Source organism: Zootermopsis nevadensis, unplaced genomic scaffold (genome assembly GCF_977971745.1).
Source record: "Zootermopsis nevadensis isolate Lab colony 2312 unplaced genomic scaffold, Znev_1.0 Znev_ptg000061l, whole genome shotgun sequence".
NCBI lineage: Eukaryota > Metazoa > Arthropoda > Insecta > Blattodea > Termopsidae > Zootermopsis > Zootermopsis nevadensis.
In genome coordinates, this window is record NW_028259192.1 from 6,668,986 (window position 1) to 6,688,649 (window position 19,664).

The 19,664-nt window shown below is 37.6% G+C and overlaps 1 protein-coding gene across 2 annotated transcripts in view; it reads right to left on the minus strand.

Annotated features, from left to right (window-relative positions):
• mtm (phosphatidylinositol-3-phosphate phosphatase) overlaps positions 1-18,127 on the minus strand; it is an 87,863-nt gene extending 69,736 nt beyond the window's left edge. For both annotated transcript variants that reach the window (XM_022066853.2, XM_087340257.1), the window contains exon 1: positions 17,857-18,127. The gene's annotated coding sequence lies outside the window, so the exon portion shown is untranslated. The remainder of the gene's footprint in view (positions 1-17,856) is intronic.
• Positions 18,128-19,664: the final 1,537 nt, after the last annotated feature.

Below are 19,664 nucleotides of genomic sequence, written 5' to 3' on the forward strand. Positions count from 1 at the left end.
AAATATTTTCATAATCGCCTTGTTCTCAAACACCCCCAATCTGTGTTTTTTCATTGAACGTGACAGACCAGGTTTCACACCCATCCAAAACAACAGATTTCGTATATTTTAATATTTGCAGATCTTAATAGAACACGGGAAGACAAATGGTAACAAGCATTTCCCAAATTTCATTTGGCCTTAATATTCTCATGTATGTAATTCTGATCTGGTAACGTCTTCCCAAATATTTGAACTCTGCCATTTTTTCAAAGGTTTTATTAGCTACCTTTACACAACTGTTTTATCCTGTAATCTCATAACAAGATATAAACTTGTACTTAGATTTTGGAATAACTTCCTTATTAGCATCTTATAGAGCATCTGTGTAGTTGTACCATTTATGTTTTCACCCAACAAATTAACATTATGGGCACAGAACAGAAACTGATGAGTCTCATTCAAGTAAAAGTTTATCTTTGTTTTCTTGGACGTTCCTGATGGTATATTTTAACATTAACTCTTTGTTCGCGCAAAGGATCAGATTAAAGCTTGCACGAGTTTAATTCAAATAGGAGAATGAAAAGTCTGCCTGTAACACGAAAACAATGGCCCACACAGAAAACTGCTACAGTTTAAAGCTTAATCCTTAAAGTCTTTCTTGAAGGACGCAAAACACAATAAACCTCATCACTCACGACGAAATTAATCAGCATACTATTTGAAGCCATTCACAGAAGGAATGCTACGCTATAGATAATTTACAGATCGGTCATAAAACTGACTGCATATCATTTTTATCAATACGTAAAATTGTTCTTTAGAACTATGTTTATCAACTTAAATTATGAAGTAAAAACAACTTTTCGGAAGCCAGATTCTGCTTTCGTTTTTTCGGCTAAATGGGGGGGGGGGGGGCAGAGGATAGAAAGTTTATTTTCTGGGTCCCCAGGTTCAGCTAGCCAGCAGAGACTTTCTGGCTTATTTTCAACCTTTTTACCTGAAGATGGAAGCAGAATCTAGCTTCGAAAACGCGATATTTAAATGTAATAATTCATGACGACGGACACAGTAATAAAATAATTTACATTTTAAAGAATCATTAACAGAAACCTTTAGACTTCGGCTATTTTTATGAGCTTCCTGCAAAATTACATCTTACGTTCTCCTCAAAAGGTCAAATACGTACGTAGACAAGAGCACTGGCGGATTGTACGTAAATATCGATGTAAGTAATCGACTACTGATCAGATATTCCGCTTTAGTCATATAATGGAGGAAGAATGAGACAGAGCATCAGCTATTTACAGACTTAAAAAACTTATGATTCAATTAGGAGAGATGTATTATATGCTAAGAAATATATTCATTGAATTCAGAAAGATATAGCCTACCCATGAAAGTAAATTTTCCGACACCGAGTTTTGGACTAGTGAAACAGAGGTCATTTGCATGCACCTCTGTCTGCTCCATTCGCCATCCTTCGTGTCTGTAAATTTAGTAACAATAATGAAAATGGCTAATTAAAACGTTGACAATGTTGTTCTTCTGTGTTATAACGCGATGTAGACTCGTAGCTAAGTACCAACGTTTAGAAGAAACACACTGCCCCTACCTGAAGATTATATGCTTATCCAAATCTTTGGTATCTAAACGGTGTCAAAACCCAGAAGAACAATAATCATCATCATGGCCGTGAAAGCTTCAAATCCCAATTAAAATACTATCCGCTCAACGTTCATCTTCACCAACATCTTATTATTGGAGACAGATTAGAAATTCCGTTCTTCTGGTTTTGTGCCTGGCGGGTGGAGGCCAAGCGAGCATAGCTAGGAGTCCGAATCATCATCAGCAGCAAGAACAACAACAAACATTTACGAAGCAAACAAATTTAATGGGCTGAAAATGGTCAAGTCCGTTAACAGCTCTGCATCAATAAATCAAAATAAACAACATCGTGATAAGAAGGAAGATCCAGACCCAAAGACGAAAGTCATTTATTGAACAGAATTGTGGGGTCATTCTGTGACTCAAAATGTCTGTACACACGTCACGTTCCGCGCCCCCACTTTTAAAGTTTCCCCATGTTACGAAGCGAGCCCAGACACTTAGAATGGCGCTGAAGTGTGTCTGGATGCAACCAGACGTCCATATGAATTTCACATAACATGGTCACGTTTCAATGTGCATGACTATGCATCGTGATTTACAAACAAACGTGAAAGCATTGTTTCAGCTTTATAGACCACGAACGAAACAGACTTTTGTGTAAGCCAGTGTTCTGCAACCCATGTACAGCCATAAGGTTAAGGGAGAACCGCAGATTTTATAAGAAATAGTGTGAAGATTTCTGTCTTCTGGGTTATTGCGCTGTGTAGTCTGGTCGATATTAACCAACGTTTCAGAGATCATACTGCCTCCGTCATCAGGGCGATGATGACGGAGGCAGTATGACCTCTGAAACGTTGGTAAACATCGACCAGACTACACAGCGCAACAACCCCGAAGATAGAAATCTTCATACTCATCGCCCTGATGACGGAGGCAGTATGACCTCTGAAACGTTGGTAAACATCGACCAGACTACACAGCGCAACAACCCAGAAGACAGAAGTCTTCATACTCATCGCCCTGATGATGGAGGCAGTATGATCTCTGAAACGTTGGTTAACATCGACCAGACTACACAGCGCAACAACCCAGAAGACAGAAGTCTTCATACTCATCGCCCTGATGATGGAGGCAGTATGACCTCTGAAACGTTGGTAAACATCGACCAGACTACACAGCGCAACAACCCAGAAGACAGAAGTCTTCATACTCATCGCCCTGATGATGGAGGCAGTATGACCTCTGAAACGTTGGTAAACATCGACCAGACTACACAGCGCAACAACCCAGAAGACGGAAATCTTCATACTCATCGCCCTGATGATGGAGGCAGTATGAACTCTCAAACGGTGGAAATCTACCAGACTACACGGCGCAACAACCCAGAAGACAGAAATCTTCATACTCATCACCCTGATGATGGAGGCAGTATGACCTCTGAAACGTTGGTTAACATCGACCAGACTACACAGCGCAACAACCCAGAAGACAGAAATCTTCATACTCATCGCCCTGATGACGGAGGCAGTATGACCTCTGAAACGTTGGTAAACATCGACCAGACTACACAGCGCAACAACCCAGAAGACAGAAATCTTCATACTCATCGCCCTGATGACGGAGGCAGTATGACCTCTGAAACGTTGGTAAACATCGACCAGACTACACAGCGCAACAACCCAGAAGACGGAAATCTTCATACTCATCGCCCTGATGATGGAGGCAGTATGAACTCTCAAACGGTGGAAATCTACCAGACTACACGGCGCAACAACCCAGAAGACAGAAATCTTCATACTCATCACCCTGATGATGGAGGCAGTATGACCTCTGAAACGTTGGTTAACATCGACCAGACTACACAGCGCAACAACCCAGAAGACAGAAATCTTCATACTCATCGCCCTGATGACGGAGGCAGTATGACCTCTGAAATGTTGGTAAACATCGACCACACTACAAAGCGCAACAACCCAGAAGACAGAAATCTTCATACTCATCGCCCTGATGATGGAGGCAGTATGACCTCTGAAACGTTGGTAAACATCGACCAGACTACACAGCGCAACAACCCAGAAGACAGAAATCTTTATACTCATCGCCCTGATGATGGAGGCAGTATGACCTCTGAAACGTTGGTAAACATCGACCATACTACACAGCGCGACAACCCGGAAGACAGAAATCTTCATACTCATCGCCCTGACGACGGAGGCAGTAAGACCTCTGAAACGTTGGTAAACATCTACCAGACTACACAGCGCAACAACCCAGAAGACAGAAATCTTCATACTCATCGCCCTGATGACGGAGGCAGTATGACCTCTGAAACGTTGGTAAACATCGACCAGACTACACAGCGCAACAACCCAGAAGACAGAAATCTTCATACTCATCGCCCTGGTGATGGAGGCAGTATGACCTCTGAAACGTTGATAAACATCGACCAGACTACACAGCGCAACAACCCAGAAGACAGAAATCTTCATACTCGCCGCTGTGAAAACCTCAAAGCTTACAAGAAATAGTGTATTCGCAAGTTATAGCTAGAAAAATACATTACCTTAACTTTCGTTAATTAGAATTCGATGAAAAAACCACACAAAAACACACACATTGGTTCATCATCGACAGTTTTATCCAACATGTGTTATATTTTGTTTTCATATGCCTGAATTCTTATAGGGCAAGTAGATACATATTTATGGTCGTGCATAATTTCGTACTAACTTTTCGTGAGGCGAAATTCTGTGGTGTGCAGTCATATGTCTTTGTCAAATTAGTTTGTGCTGCGGGTGAGACAAGTTTTCATAAACTTCATTGCAGATGAAGTCACTTGCCAGTCTTAGTGACAGACAGACATAAAGCTGTTACAAGAAGACAGTTAGTTGAACGTGCTTGCCATCAGAACTTAAGAAGCATTATAAATATTATAATTTTTACAGGCAATTACATTTCATCCTGTGATATTTAATATCTTACAACATTAGAATTTTTCATCATAATAAACTTAATAATTCCAATCCAATGCGTTCAGCAAGGCTTAGTCGTTTAAATATTCGAATCTCGACCAATATACGGACTTACATGTGCTAAATTCTAACTCTGATATTAACCACCACGTCAGTTATCGACTGGCATGATTCATATATTGGGCCGCTCATGCCTTAAAACAGGATGCAGTGCCTGAGAATAGTCCCGCCGGCTGCAATTTCAATTAATATGACTCGGGTACACATCCTATATCTGTATGCATACATTATTTCAGAAAGACATAGGAATACATACACATATACATGCATCCACACAAACATCCTTTCATACATGCAAATATACAGGATGATTCAAAAGGTTAGGGCCAAACTGTTGGTGCGTATAGAGGGACTCAGAGAGAACAACTTTCGAATAGGAATCCATGTCCTCCGAAGTTATCCTGAGACAGTGGAGACATTAGAGGTTACATGCCATAATGTACGTTCTGGTTCGATCTATTAAAATGTCTTGAGGTGATATTGTTGCGTCATATTGTGATGATTATAATTGTTTATTTTAACCGTCTAATCACAATAAAATGTTTTATTAAACATTAAAATATTAAAATATTATTACTATAATTAACATTTAATATTTAAAATATTTAAAATATATTAAAATATATATTAAAATGATGCTCTTTCTATCGAAATGTTCGATTTACAATTAGACCATCATCATTTTCACGACATGTTTCGGTTTTCAATGAACCATCTTCAGGTGTATAATCGATATATTATTATATTACATTTAAATTTATATCGATTATACACCTGAAGATGGTTCATTGAAAACCGAAACATGTTGTGAAAATGATGATGCTCTAATTGTAAATCGAACATTTCGATAGAAAGAGCATCATTTTAATATATATTTTAATATATTTTAAATATTTTAAATATTAAATGTTAATTATAGTAATAATATTTTAATATTTTAATATTTAATAAAACATTTTATTGTGATTAGACGGTTAAAATAAACAATTAAAATGTCTTTACAATCACTAAACATGTGTATACAACTTTTTGGGTCATTCTGTGTACTCATATATATACATACACACTTAAACACGCGCGCTTGCGTACAAAGACGATGCGAAACGTCATACTTTCGGGGCTTTTTGACACTGTTGTACTAGATTTATTCTGTATAACGACGCGGGTGTCGTAACATGTTAATTTAGCTTAAAACCCATTACAGGAAGGTTAAAAATCAGCAACCATCAGAATTAAACAGAAAGAAGATAGTTATAAAGCAAGGTTCAATATAAAATAGTCGTAGGTCTACTGCAATGGATCAACAATCAACAAAAAATCAACGAGACTTCAAGAGACAAACAAAGATTAACAAGAAACCAGCCCAAGGTAGTTCATAGTTTAATAGAAACCAATTCTATAGTGCGAATGACTCGTGTATTTCCCCTGGTTTTGCTGACTCACTGGATGACCTGGCATCGTCTTTTTAAGTTTTTATCGAAACGTCTTCGATTCTGTTCGCGTTCGGATGACGAACCAGCCGGAGGGTATGCACTTCTTAAAAAAAACCTCATATCAGAGAACTTCATTAACGGGCGTCTTCCTAAAGCGAGGACTGACCGTAAACCGACAAGAAACCAAATTTGTGCAATAAACAGTATTGAAACTGACAGCCTTTATGCACATTGTCGCCACAGATATTTTAATCAGCCTAGAATTAATATATTTTAAATCATATTATTTATTATCAAACACATATAACTGACGAACTGACCTTGAAACTGTTATTAACCATAAATTTAAATAAAGCAGTTCTGCTACACGCCATGTAGGCGCTTGGGAGGAGAGGAGTTATAGCTCCTACACATTCTTAACCTCGGCACTAGATGGGGTGAGTGGTCAGCATCACGCCCCGGCCGTGCTTTACCCCCGGGAAAGGACCCCGGTACCTTTTGGATAGGAGGCTGGGTGGACCCCAGAGCCGGTCTGGACGCAGAGGCTAGAGGAGAAATCCTCCGCCCCCGTCGGGGATCGAACCCCGGTCGTCCAGCCTGTAGTCAGTGACTATACTGACTGAGCTATCCCTTTTTTCTATCCGACACCGATTTTAATTTGCCTTTCGGCCATTAATTCACGATCAGATCATTATCGTGTGGCAAGTTCCGTTTAGTTTAGCGAGACTTTTTTTTCTTCCAAATCCCCACGTGTTGTCAGATGATCAGCGTCCAGATAGGGCATGTAAAATAAATTAATTACACAGTATATAATTAAAGTTAATACTAGCAGTTTTGCGCGTAAATGATATTATTGTAGAAATAAACATTAAGAATCATGCAATTTTAAAAAAATTCACAGAATCAATGTCAGAACACAAACATTTGCAGTCATGAACATTAATAATCATATGTCATTGCTGTCTTCTCGGGTGTAGCGCCTTGTAATCAGGAAGAACTTTACCAAAGTTTCAGAGGTCCTTGCTACTTCCATCATCAGAGCCATCCTGTAATCTGGAAGAACCTTACCAAAGTTTCAGAGGCTCTTGCTACTTCCATCATCAGAGCCATCCTGTAATCTGGAAGAACCTTACCAAAGTTTCAGAGGCTCTTGCTACTTCCATCATCAGAGCCATCCTGTAATCTGGAAGAACCTTACCAAAGTTTCAGAGGCTCTTGCTACTTCCATCATCAGAGCCATCCTGTTAACCACTTTAACGTCGGAAAACTTACAACTGATTACACGGCGCTACAACCCAGAAGACAGCCATCTTCGTACTCCCCGCTGGGAAAACCTCAAATCATACTTAGAATCATAAATATTACTAATGAACACTGTTTTTTCTCTATTCCCGGACATGCTCATGGCATAGTTTGAACTTACTAAATACGTCATGAACCGATCAAGCCAATTAGTTCTTTCGCCACTCTTTACATTCCACGCGGGTCCATCTGTACAAGAAACAGAAGTGCCGGGTTTTCGAATCGAGTACCAGAACTCAATACAAAAATAAAGAACTGCAGACAACTGTTAGACACTCGAATGACAAGAGACAGAACAGTTACTCATTTATAAAACTTGCCGTGCTAAGTGTTTAACGTGCATATTCGAGTTCTTTGAATAGTGTCCGGAGAGTAAAGTAGCTGTACAGAATTATTTACTTCTAACTTAACTTTACCAATTACATATAACTGATCATGAAAGCTTTAGTTGAAGTCTGAGACAATAGGACAATAGGTTTATATGAAAGGTTCGTCTGCCAGGTGTCACTAAAGTAATGACAACAAAATGAATTGTGAGATGCTGAATAGTAAAGATATTCCAGGTCTTCATAAGCTGACCGTGGCACAATTCAAAAGCAATTCTTACTTCCTCAATATTGACAACCTAGCCCACAAAAATTCCGGTGTTACGAACCCAGTTCGTTTCTAAGCCCGGCGCCAAGTACGCTGACAAAAATGCGTTTCGTTATTTTCTCAGTTTATACAATAGATAAATCCCTGAAGAAGATAGTGATTTCTTCCTCCGTAACCATTCTTCATACACCGTGGAGTTACACGCTGTGTACTGATAAGAGGAATAATGTCATAATATGATTATTCACGCCGCATAGATTAAACACAGGAATAAATTTGCTTTTCCAACTTTTAAGAAATTAAAAAACTTACGGGGATTAACTCCAATGGCTAATATTAACACAATAATTCATTAAATTCTCATTTTTTGTTTAAAGATTGGTGAGATTTTACATTCTCACGGCATCGGTTATGATGACTGACTTATGGGAAATTATGTCGTATAGTCAATCTGGTGGAAGTTTACCAACGTTTCAGAGGTGCTTTCTGCCACCATCATAAGGCCGATTAAGATGAAGAACTTTGATGATACAAGCAGAAAGCACCTCTGAAACGTCGGTAAACGTATACCAGTCTACACGATGCACGATCCCAGAAGACAGCCACCTTTGTGTTTAAGGATGTGGCGACTCTATGAGCCAAGTTCCTCTCAAGATGACATCCAAATTCTGTTTTTGTCGTGCAGTTATGAAACGAATATCCCGAACAAGAGTTACGAGGTAGACTACTGGAGGAATACAAAGACATTTTTGGCTCTTCTTGTGGAGTTATTTCTCACTCAGTCCCACTTTCCTGGTGTCATTAAACTAACTTAGCCCTCCTTAAGCATTTGACAATTATTCAACTGGTTCAGCGCATTATTTCCTTTATGAAATCCGAAGGACAGAAGACCACAATTGTATTGACAAAGTGAGATGCTGGACCATTTCTGAGACTGCTGAATTCAAATATCTTCAAAAACTGCTTCCCTCTAATATTTATTTTAATTTATCCTGTCATCCGAGTCTTCGAAATGGTTTTCTGATCAACAATTTGTCTTCGCCTCTCATTTCTCTCATGTCCAGGACATCTTATCCTTTTTGACTTGATGGTTAACATGGAACATCCTCTCCGCTCGCGGAGATTACGGTCTAGAAAACCTCCGCGAGCGGTAAAACCGCGTTGCACGAACTTATGACTTTGTGGGGAAAAAGGGATTAGGGGAACCAGAGACACGGTACATGATACTTAATACGCATTATTTATAATTTTAAATAGAAAACCATTTGTGCTGATATTTATTGGAATGACTTGGGCGTCCCTGGGTGAAATCTTTCTGGGTGATAGAATACATGGGCAACAGTCAGTTCCAAAATTTTCGAACATTATAGTAGGAGTACACTCGTTGTGGCACAATATGTAGTTACTGAGACAGTTGGGCAGATGCGGGCTGTGTTACTTCGTGAGTCTGCGCAGCCTCGATGGACAAATATTACCACGCAAACCAGAAACAAGGAGCGTCTACCTTAACCGTAACAATACTGGGGGAAGACTACAGTGAATCTAGCTTCTAATTTTGTGATTGTCTCCACTCATTTGTTAAGTAATATTTCATTTAACTAATACTCAATATATTCATCATTATTCTGTTCACGAACACATTCACTCCACACATTTCCCTCATAACAGCGACAGTTTTACGTAGTACAAAACAGGTAACGTTATATTAAGTTCTTATATAGACGGAAAGATAAAATATTCTGAAAAGAATTCTAATATGTACTTCCAGGCATCAGTCTGATTTAACTTTAAATTTTGAACGACACTATTTATACTTTTTTATTGTCCTAACAAAGTAACTGAACTGTTAGAAAATTTATAATAAATTATTTAAAATTCTTAGATACGTATTTTTTTGCATGTAACGTCTGTGGTGTAAGCTGCGGTCTGATTAACTCTCACTGAATTTTTTGTTACCAAACTTTATATATTACCCAGCTTCATTACAATTTATTTGTCACCATAAACTGACAAAAAGTAAAATGACTTCTTGGTTATTACAGTCTGGGGCGTGCCTCTGAAGCACACTGGAGCATGGAGATCGACGTCCAAGAACAATTTCACGCCTCTAGGAAACCCTTGTCAGATGAAATACTACCGTTCTAAAACAAAGTCCAGCTAAATTTTAACCACAACTAACTGAATGTTTCCTAACACAGTTTCAGTTTCAAGATGTCGTCGAAGTTATACGATGATGCCATGAAGTATAACAGTCCAGTAATACCCGCTTATCAAAGAAATGGTTTAACTTCAAATCATGTAAAACAAATAGGAAGCTGTAATACTACTGGGAAGAAAGAAAAACTTTGATGCAATGAACATAATCTTCAAAATTATATTACAAACTCTAACCATAAAATATGCCAGTTCTTGGCACCTTCGGAACTTTACGAACGTTCAATTTACGAACATTCAGTATAACGAACGTCACAATTCATTCAAAATTTCATTAAGTCGCCAGCAGATAGAGTTCATTATAAAGCGAAATTCCAAACGTATAGTGAACATAATTGTAAGATTTAAATAAATAAACTTTAAAAAAATATATTTATTACAATAATTATCAGAAAATTATTATATGATAATTAGTACATGGTTTTAATGTTTTAAAATGGCTGTTAACGTATACGATACGTATCGTAAAAGTTCAGGCATTCAAGATACACATAACGAACAAAAACGTATAACGAACAACGTCTTGGAATGGAACTCGTTCGTAAACCGAGAGTTGCCTCTATAGTTCTCGACGGACAATTGAAAAAGTCCGAAAATATCTTTTCCAGTGTCAACGATACGGCACGACTTCGCCAATTATGTGTCATAATTACACAAGCTGAACTATATACAGCTCACTAAGTTTAGAAGGCTGTGTGTGTTCCCAACTTCTGTTTAACCTTTGTTTCCGAACAAAATAAAGTTCAAGCACACAACCATTATCTGTGAAACGTTGCCTGAATGATAATGCTGCCTTTAAGGAAAAAAACTGGTCTTGGAGGTCAGAAGTCATGAACTTCCAGTTTTCCTGTCCAAACTCCAGTTGACAATCTGGCGGAGGGCCTGAGTTGCAAATTAAGTTACGTTTCCTCTTATAAAATATTGGTAATCCCAGATATCACTAACAATAACAGAACCACATCTTCTACTAACAAGCAGTGTGGGTACTGTTACTTTCCATTATTGTTGTGATTGGATTTAACTGGCCCATTATTTATCCCCCTCAGATAATATATGATACTGACAGAGGAAAACCGAATAACTTGGTAGAAACCAATTCCAATCTCACTTTGTCCACCCTATTGTTACTCGTAAGAATATCTGAGAACGGACAACTGACAATTACAATTACGTGACAAATTTATCTGAAGCAGTTAGAGTGACAAGAACGAAATAGATGGAGCAGGTAGAAAGCGTGGAAAAAATAAATGCACAGGTTGGACGCTTATTGTAGGTACCGAGGACGAAGACTTCACATAGTGAAACTGACAAACGTGCTGGCGAACTATACGGCATTCCAGGTAAGCTGAGGGGCGTTGGAAACAAAGTCGTATAAGGGGAAGCGCTGTTACCGTTTCCTAACCTTGTCCCTCATACGACGTAATTTCATATTACTGTTATCGCTTTTCTTTAAAGAATTAAACAATTATGTTATTCTGTTTAACGATAACGATTTGGAAAATCATTTTCGTTGGTATTTATTAGATAAGTAGTGTTTAATGTTACAATTGTAGATCCTGCTTAAGTTCTGTCTGTACAAACGACTCAGGGAAGGCGTTAACTCACTGTAACAGCGTATTAGCCCTCAGCTTTACAGACTACCCACGGAGCAAAAAAAGAATTGCGTTTGTTGTGTGACTCACAAGTCAAAATTATAAAGCAAGAGTGTTTGTTCGTGAATAATAAGAACAATTGTCTGTATAGTTACACAGTTTAGTAGAGAGACAGCATTGCAGTAATTCAGAAAGAACAGCGTGAGATCAGACATGACAGTAACATTTCTACCACGTGTTTCAAACGGACTGGGAGTGGAGGATTTATTTTGACTGCCTATCATATCGATAGAATATCGAATTTCTATGAACACGGAAATTATACTTCCGGTTGCATAAAAACAGGGACCTTCTCGAAATGCTGAATGAGTCTTTGTGTCTGTTTTTAAAGTCAAATCATGTTCCACGGAGTTACGCTTTTAGCAATGCTGTTATAATTTTTAACAAATTAATTGATCATAATAAACGTTCATTATGATTTTATACTTTGTGGCAACTGTGTTTGGAGGTACGTACCTATAAGAACGAATTTCTCCTGCTTATTAGTGAGGGATAATATATAATATTTAACGTAAACAGCGGCGAACTTTGGTAAATAACATATCCCAGTTTTTGGTATAGTAGCAGTCACCAAATTGTATGCTTCAAGGCCGCGGAAGGACTCCCCCCATTTTCGCACGGCTTCAAGTCACTGGTATAGCTTTGTTACGCTGAACGTTCTGAGCTGTCTTTACTCTGTTCTTGTGGCAATGTTGCGCCATAGAATTTCTGGTAATAGTGGCGAAACACGTGTTGTAACAAATCATGAATTATTTTACGCTGTTTACCTAATAGAACATGTGGAAATAAGAAGGGCATATGTCAGAATTTTTTTCAAAATAGCGTTCTTTATGAAATATTAAACGTGTACCTTTGAACATGTATGAAAACAGAAAATATCGCATTCATTCTGGTTTCTTAGAGTTCGCCAGTGTTTTACAAATTGCGTGAGGTCAAATGTCACTGACCTGTGACGTCTTCGTAACTACATTTGTAGACTGGTGGTGGGTTTTGAAATACAAATGTTAACTCAGAACAGCCTACTACTACCTTATTTGGCTTCAGTGCGATGTGAACACGTGTGGAGTAGAATATTCGTTGGATTTCATACAAAATTTAACGCTCCCATAAATAAAAGTGCAAGAGATTTTTTCTCAGTTTCGACAGTTGTGGACATATACATTGGCAGTGAAAAACTTACACAAAAATAAGTCACATTTTTATCACGAAGGGCAAGCTAAGACAGACTGAACGAGATGTGTTTCTTATTACTAGATTAGACTACATTATTTCACTAACCATATACAGTAAAACCCCTCAAGTTGGACACCCCTATATCCTGGACACCCCTCTATATTAGACACTTTTAATTGGAACCGGCGAATATCCTATAATTTTACACGTCCACAGTACCCTATATCTTGGACACTCCTTTATCCTGGAACTTGAACACACCTTTTGTTGTAAGTTGGACATCCCTTTTGTTGTAAGTTGGACTTTCCTTTTGTTGTAAGTTGGACAGTTCATGCACTTAACTTCGATGCTTTTCAGGGAAACTTTTTCAGTTACATATTTTGTTATTTTGAATTTCTGACTGATGAATGCCTCCTCTCTGGAGGATTATCTAATGGACATTGAACCCATCATTGGAATGCATTGCAAGTGTTTAACTATTCTTTTGCTAAACCCTTAACTGGACTACAGTTTTGCAGAAGACACAGTTTTAACTCCGCTTGCATTTGATTTCAGACTGTTTTAACAAAAATGGAATTTTTCTTTTTACGAAGGGGAAGCGAAAATGTTATTGAGGCTGAGGTGTAATGTGCAATGCATGGGAGTGGGCTTCAAAAGATTATTATTAATGCTATTGTCATTAATTATTAATTCAAGTAAGAATACAATAGTTAGTGTATGTAAGTAAATAGATTATATTGTCATTAGGCCACAATATGATTTGTCTCTTTCCCTCTATCTTGGACACCTCTGTAAGTTGGACACATTTTCGTGGAACCCCAAGTGTCCAACTTAGAGAGGTTTTACTGTATCTTCATCTGTCAAGGAACCGAATACTTTGCCTCATCAGTTGTCCTGGCCAAAACGAAATCCTGTTATTGCCATAATCTTTGCTCAGCTAGGAGCTAAAGTTAGATTTACCACAATTTTTAACATTATCCGGACAGAGGGCCCTGGCAGGTACTTCGAGCTTATTAAAGAAGTTCTAATCAAAATAAATAAGTGTGTACACAAGAAGAGCGTCTTAAATTGGTTGTGCAATCAAGCAGAAAAGGGAGTTTTTCTGAAACCAAGTGTTATGAAAACTTTAACACAGACAACGAACGGTGACGGCCAGAGTTAAAAAATAAACAAAACCATTTCAAGCTAATTTTTACATTTTGCTGAACACGTTTAATATATAACACGTAGGTATACCAATTATGTTACGCCCAGTTTGTAACTTTCTTTCATTAATGAATACACTGTTTCAGCTTTCAAGATGAACTATCCTTGCGACCCTTAACTCTGGCTGTTATATCAGAGCCGTAGTTTTAATATCAGGGCAGGCCATGTGCAATGTTAACCAGGAAAAGTTTTATTGGGACAAGTTTTTCTTGTAGTACACTTGTATGTTTTTACGGGCTTTAGGAACACAAAATGCTCCTAACAGAGCTTCGCCATTTTGTCAGTCTGTCTATCCGTTAGCGTGTTCTTAAAATTAGTCAGTATAGGCCAATAGTCTGTCTTACAATTGATTAACCTCTCTATTTAAATCCTTAGCTTCAGTGAAGCTAACAGCACATCCCAAATAACTACAATCTGAGATTTTCCTTAAAACTTTGTTGTCATCAGAAAATATTTTCAATCTACACCCCTCACAGTCATTATTTATGTTTTATTGTCCGAAAACTCAAAAAACAGGCATTGTTTATTATGTATTTGCTTCTGTACAATCTTTTCAGCTTCAAAGGGAACTAATTCAACGTTCAGCTAAAGATATGCAGAATGGCACATCTTAATCACAGCTCTGAGACAGATAAATTCTTTAGATTAACAAATTTCACTGTGACTTCCTCCTAAACCCGACCGCCAACCAAGTTATGTGTGGTTTAATTTCATCTTACCAGCAAGAATAAGTAAACCACTGAGAACTGAAGGTATTAAAAGTTATTATCGCAATGAGTCGAGCTGAAGTCGGCTTACGTTAAGAGAATAACAGTATACAATCATTCGTCTGCACGAGGCTCACTCGCTCACTTCCGGATACAAATCTTCACGGGCTCTTGCACAGTGCAAACACTCTAGAAAGAGAAACATGACCGACCTGAGGCTACCTGCTTGCATTGCTATAAGGTTACTAGAGGTCGCGCGAGTAATGGTGGAACCTAAATGCGCGATGTGTAAGCCGAGGGAGGGGAGTTCAGTAGTAGTGGGGGTCGCACTGCCTCAGTTGCGGTGACGCACCGAACTAAACACAGCTAGAGCTGCAAACCAACTGAAGCTGACACCCCTCTAGCGCGTGCTTCGGACGGGTCCATCTCATACGACAAAATCAGTCCTTTGCGCAAGTGTCAGCACTTCTCGCTCGGCCTATACAAGAGAAGTGAGCTAGTAATGAAAGAATTGTAGACGCGTAACAGATGCTAAAATAAAAACTGATTTTGGTGCCTGAAGACAACTGCAGACTATTTAAAACTACGATAATGTTCTTTTTTGGGCAACCGTTGCATAACATTTTCTGTGACTTGGCAGAAATAATTTTCTCTTACACACAAACGAGTAAATTCTAGTTATTTGTCACGTGTTTCGTTAAGTTGTAGATGCAATTAACATTACAGAGACCAAATAGATTAGTGTTTTCTAAATGTTCGACGTCCGTGCAGAAACATATGGAACGCCATATTGCGGAGGCCGTGCCGGCTGGTGCGTGAACCACTATTACTAATTTTTGTTAAACGGATTTATTTACTAAATTTTCAGCAATACAAACATAAAATATACCTCACTTCCAATCTGACGAATCACTATGTTAATACAATGGATTCCGGTTAATTGGGACGCATCGGGACTAGAACACTTTGGCCCAATTAAGCAGCTGCCCCAATTATGCGAAATTCCACGTAAAGAGTTAAAAAGGTTTGTTCTTTAAGATTTGTCCCAAGTAACCGGCTGCTCCGATTAACCGCTGGTCCATTTAACCAGAATCTACTGTATTTATAAGTTATATAATAATTTTATGTTTCTTGGTAAACAGTATACAGTAAAATATGCTGGAATAATGCGTCATGATCTGGAAATGGATGACTGGAAGGGTATAATATTTACTCCAAAATATGCATACTTTTCCTTATTTGCAAGGAAAGGCCGAGAGATAAACACTGGTCAAAATATTCAGATCCCAGGAACGATTTATTACAAGGAATTTATGTTACATTTTAAGTAGACCGAAAATAATAACAACATGGGACTTCATGTAGGGTGTGTATTGGATTAATCTGGCTCTTGTAAACGCCGTAACAAACCGTCTCCTTCATAAAAGACGGAGAATAAGTCTACCTTTATTAGCTTCTCAGGAAGACCTTTGTTTCATAATGTTAATATTTAATTATGTATAATACGGACAACCCAAAATACTTCAACCTAGTATTCACTGTTATGCATAAGCTAAAAGGTATACAGGTAAGTAAACCCTTGTAACTTAATTTCCATCTCAGCTTTTAAGTCTCCGAACAAGTAAACCACTATTGAAAAACAATGAATGCCTCTCTCATTCTTATCTAATGGTGTTCTAACAAACGTTATGGACGACTCGGAATCAAACAAAAGACATAGGCCACTGCGAACATTATTCTTGCATTAGTTACGAATGACTGAAAAATCATACTCCAACTTCACAGATAAAAACAATTTATGACGAGTTTTTTTCTTTGAACTGAGAAAGTGCCCCACTTATAGTAATATGAGGTATTAATGCAAATTACAGACCAAGAATGACAACTTCCGTATTTACCTGAAATTGGAACGGCCCACACTCGGATTTTTATCATTACCATTCACAGCAGGAACCATTAATATTTTTATTTCAGAAAGAAGTAAGAACTACTTTCTTTTATTCACGTTTGTTGGAAATTTCTACCACAATTTTATCATCTTATATATCAGTGCATGAGTATAAGCATCTTCTATATAGAATTCTTTAACTGAAATTAATAGAAATAATCTAACGCTGACGAAATTATCCTTATTCGGCAATGTACCAAAATAATTAAACATATTAAGATGGCTGTCTTCTGGGTTGTTCCGCCATGTAGTCTGGCAGAAGTTTACCGAAGTTTCAGAGATCCTTGTTGCCTCCATCATCGCCCTGAAGATGAAGACAGCAAGGACCTCCGAAACGTCGGTAAACTTCTACTACACTACACGACGCAACAACCCAGAAGACACCATCTTCAGACTCACCGCCGTGAAAACCTCAGATCCTACAACTACTTATTAATTATGAGAATGTAATGAATATAGATTATATTTCCACCGATCAAGGCTTATACTATATTTCGGTTGACTAACGAATATGTATTACCGTGGACGGCCAGATACAGGTTTTGAAAATAAATTAGATAATCTGTGCTTCTTGAAACTGTTCGCTATAAAGTCTAAATTTTATAGAAAATTTCTGTCCCTATGAAACTGGTGACAGGACATATTTATTTCACAATTATCAGTCCTTCTGCGCTTGTGAAATCAAATTCCGGGCATTTGAATGGACGATTAAATGACACAATTGCGAACCATAAGAAGATATACAAAACCACACGTTCGTTGACTTCGGTTTTAGAGTTACATTTCATCTCTGAACTTTGTCTCGTAGAAGATTCTACGTTGCTAATCCACTAAGCTCACCGATGACCTTGAACGCAACTGTCACTTCCTAGCTCTTGGCAGAAACTAACTAACCTCCAATGCGAGTCAAGAACAGCTCCATACAACCAATAAAATCAACTTGTATTTTTAAGAAGTGCTGAAAAATTATGTCACACTATACTCTTTAAATAGACTGGAATTTACCTCTCTTAGTTCTTCCTGAGGAACTTCAAAAATTTATCTTCAAGTGTTTTCCTTCAAATATTCTTCTGTATTCGGTTCGTTCTGTAGATTTTGCCCATCAAATTGCCCCGTAAATAAAAATCACCAACGTGCTAGCTATAAATCACTTGTTACAAGGAAGCTGTAGACCTCCGGAACCGAGATTTGTAGCAGGTCCTAAATTACACGTCTTGAATATATTACGTTAACATTAACATCTTTAGCAACTGCATGAATTCAACTGGAAATCAGTTTGGTAATGTATCAGAATATAAACGAATTTAATTCGTCCTTGGGCCAATGATGTCAGATGTTAAGAATTGGAAATAAACCAACGAGACAGCGGTACAGAGGGCGATTAGGGACGCGTGTCACTCATAAATAAAAGACAGCATTGGATAAAATGTTATCTAGAATATGTCAAAGTCCTGTTGATATAATAACATGCTTAATGTTTATCTACTCTTACAGACAAGAACTTTAGCTTGATACCGCATCCAATAGGCCAACTTGTGAGATAACTTGTAGAATCACGAACATACATACATTGATAAACAAATCATGGAAAATTTTTAAACAATTAATAAGCGGCCATAGAAATTGCTGAAATTTTATGGAACGTTAGTCTACTATAAAAATTAGTAGATCTTGCCGGTTAAAACACTTACCAAACTTTATGGATTATGATAATATTTTATTCAGTCAAACACTTAGTTTGGTTTTTTAACCTTTTAACATTAATTTTCATAGACATTTCCGCAACTCGTATTTTTCTATCAAGTTTAATATTTGTTCTTTGGACCACTCGACATCCACATCTAAATAAAGATTTGAACAGGTTCACTCTGTGGCACAGATTAGTCTTTGAAAAGTCGATTGCATACTCGACTTGTCAAAGAATAGCCAACTTCCTTTATGGAATTCGAAGGTTCATCACCGTGATCACAAAAACCCACAACCGAACTCTATACTGAGCCAGGTGCATGATGTAAATAGACTGCATTATTAAAATATTTAATGAAGAGCTCTGTTTCTTAACTGGAAAAAAACAATTAAGATATTAATATATTATATTTACTGAAAAAGTAATATATCTAATTTATTTGAGATTTTTGTTTCTGTTTCAATAACAAAACACGCTCGTGGTACATAAAAGAAAACTCTTCGATTAACCGCTCAGCTAAGGGACATCAAATTATCGCACGAACGACGTTTTTGTAAACAGTGTTTACCTTTGTTTACACCCAATTTAAAAACGTGTAACGAATTTAACTCTCAATCTTGGTATTTTCCAAGAGTGACTGAGGAAAGAAACGAAAACTCTTAGTCAGTGTCGCTGGTATCCGGACTGAAAATGTGATCCGAAACGTCTGAAACATGAACTAGGAAGACAACTACCAAAGGTATTTATTAAGGTAATCCTGAACGTCAACTTTTCTTGTTAATTCTATTGCATCAGACCAAGTGAGTCTCAGATAAATTGGATAAAATATATAAGGCGTGTCCTTCTAGAAACTGATGTACCCCGGTGGTACGCGAAGACATCTTAGGGGGTACGTGAAATTTAAAAAAATATATATATTATTTTATGATAAACACTGAATAATCAGTAATTTATTTAATTTATTTTAGATGTAGATTATATATTATGTATAACTTGAATTATACACCAACAACTTTGGGGGTACAAAGTTGAAGACAATTATATCTGGGGTTACGTTAACAAAAAAGGTTGAATACGACTGATCTAAACGATAGTAAGTCGACTCACACAAGCAAAAATAAAAATT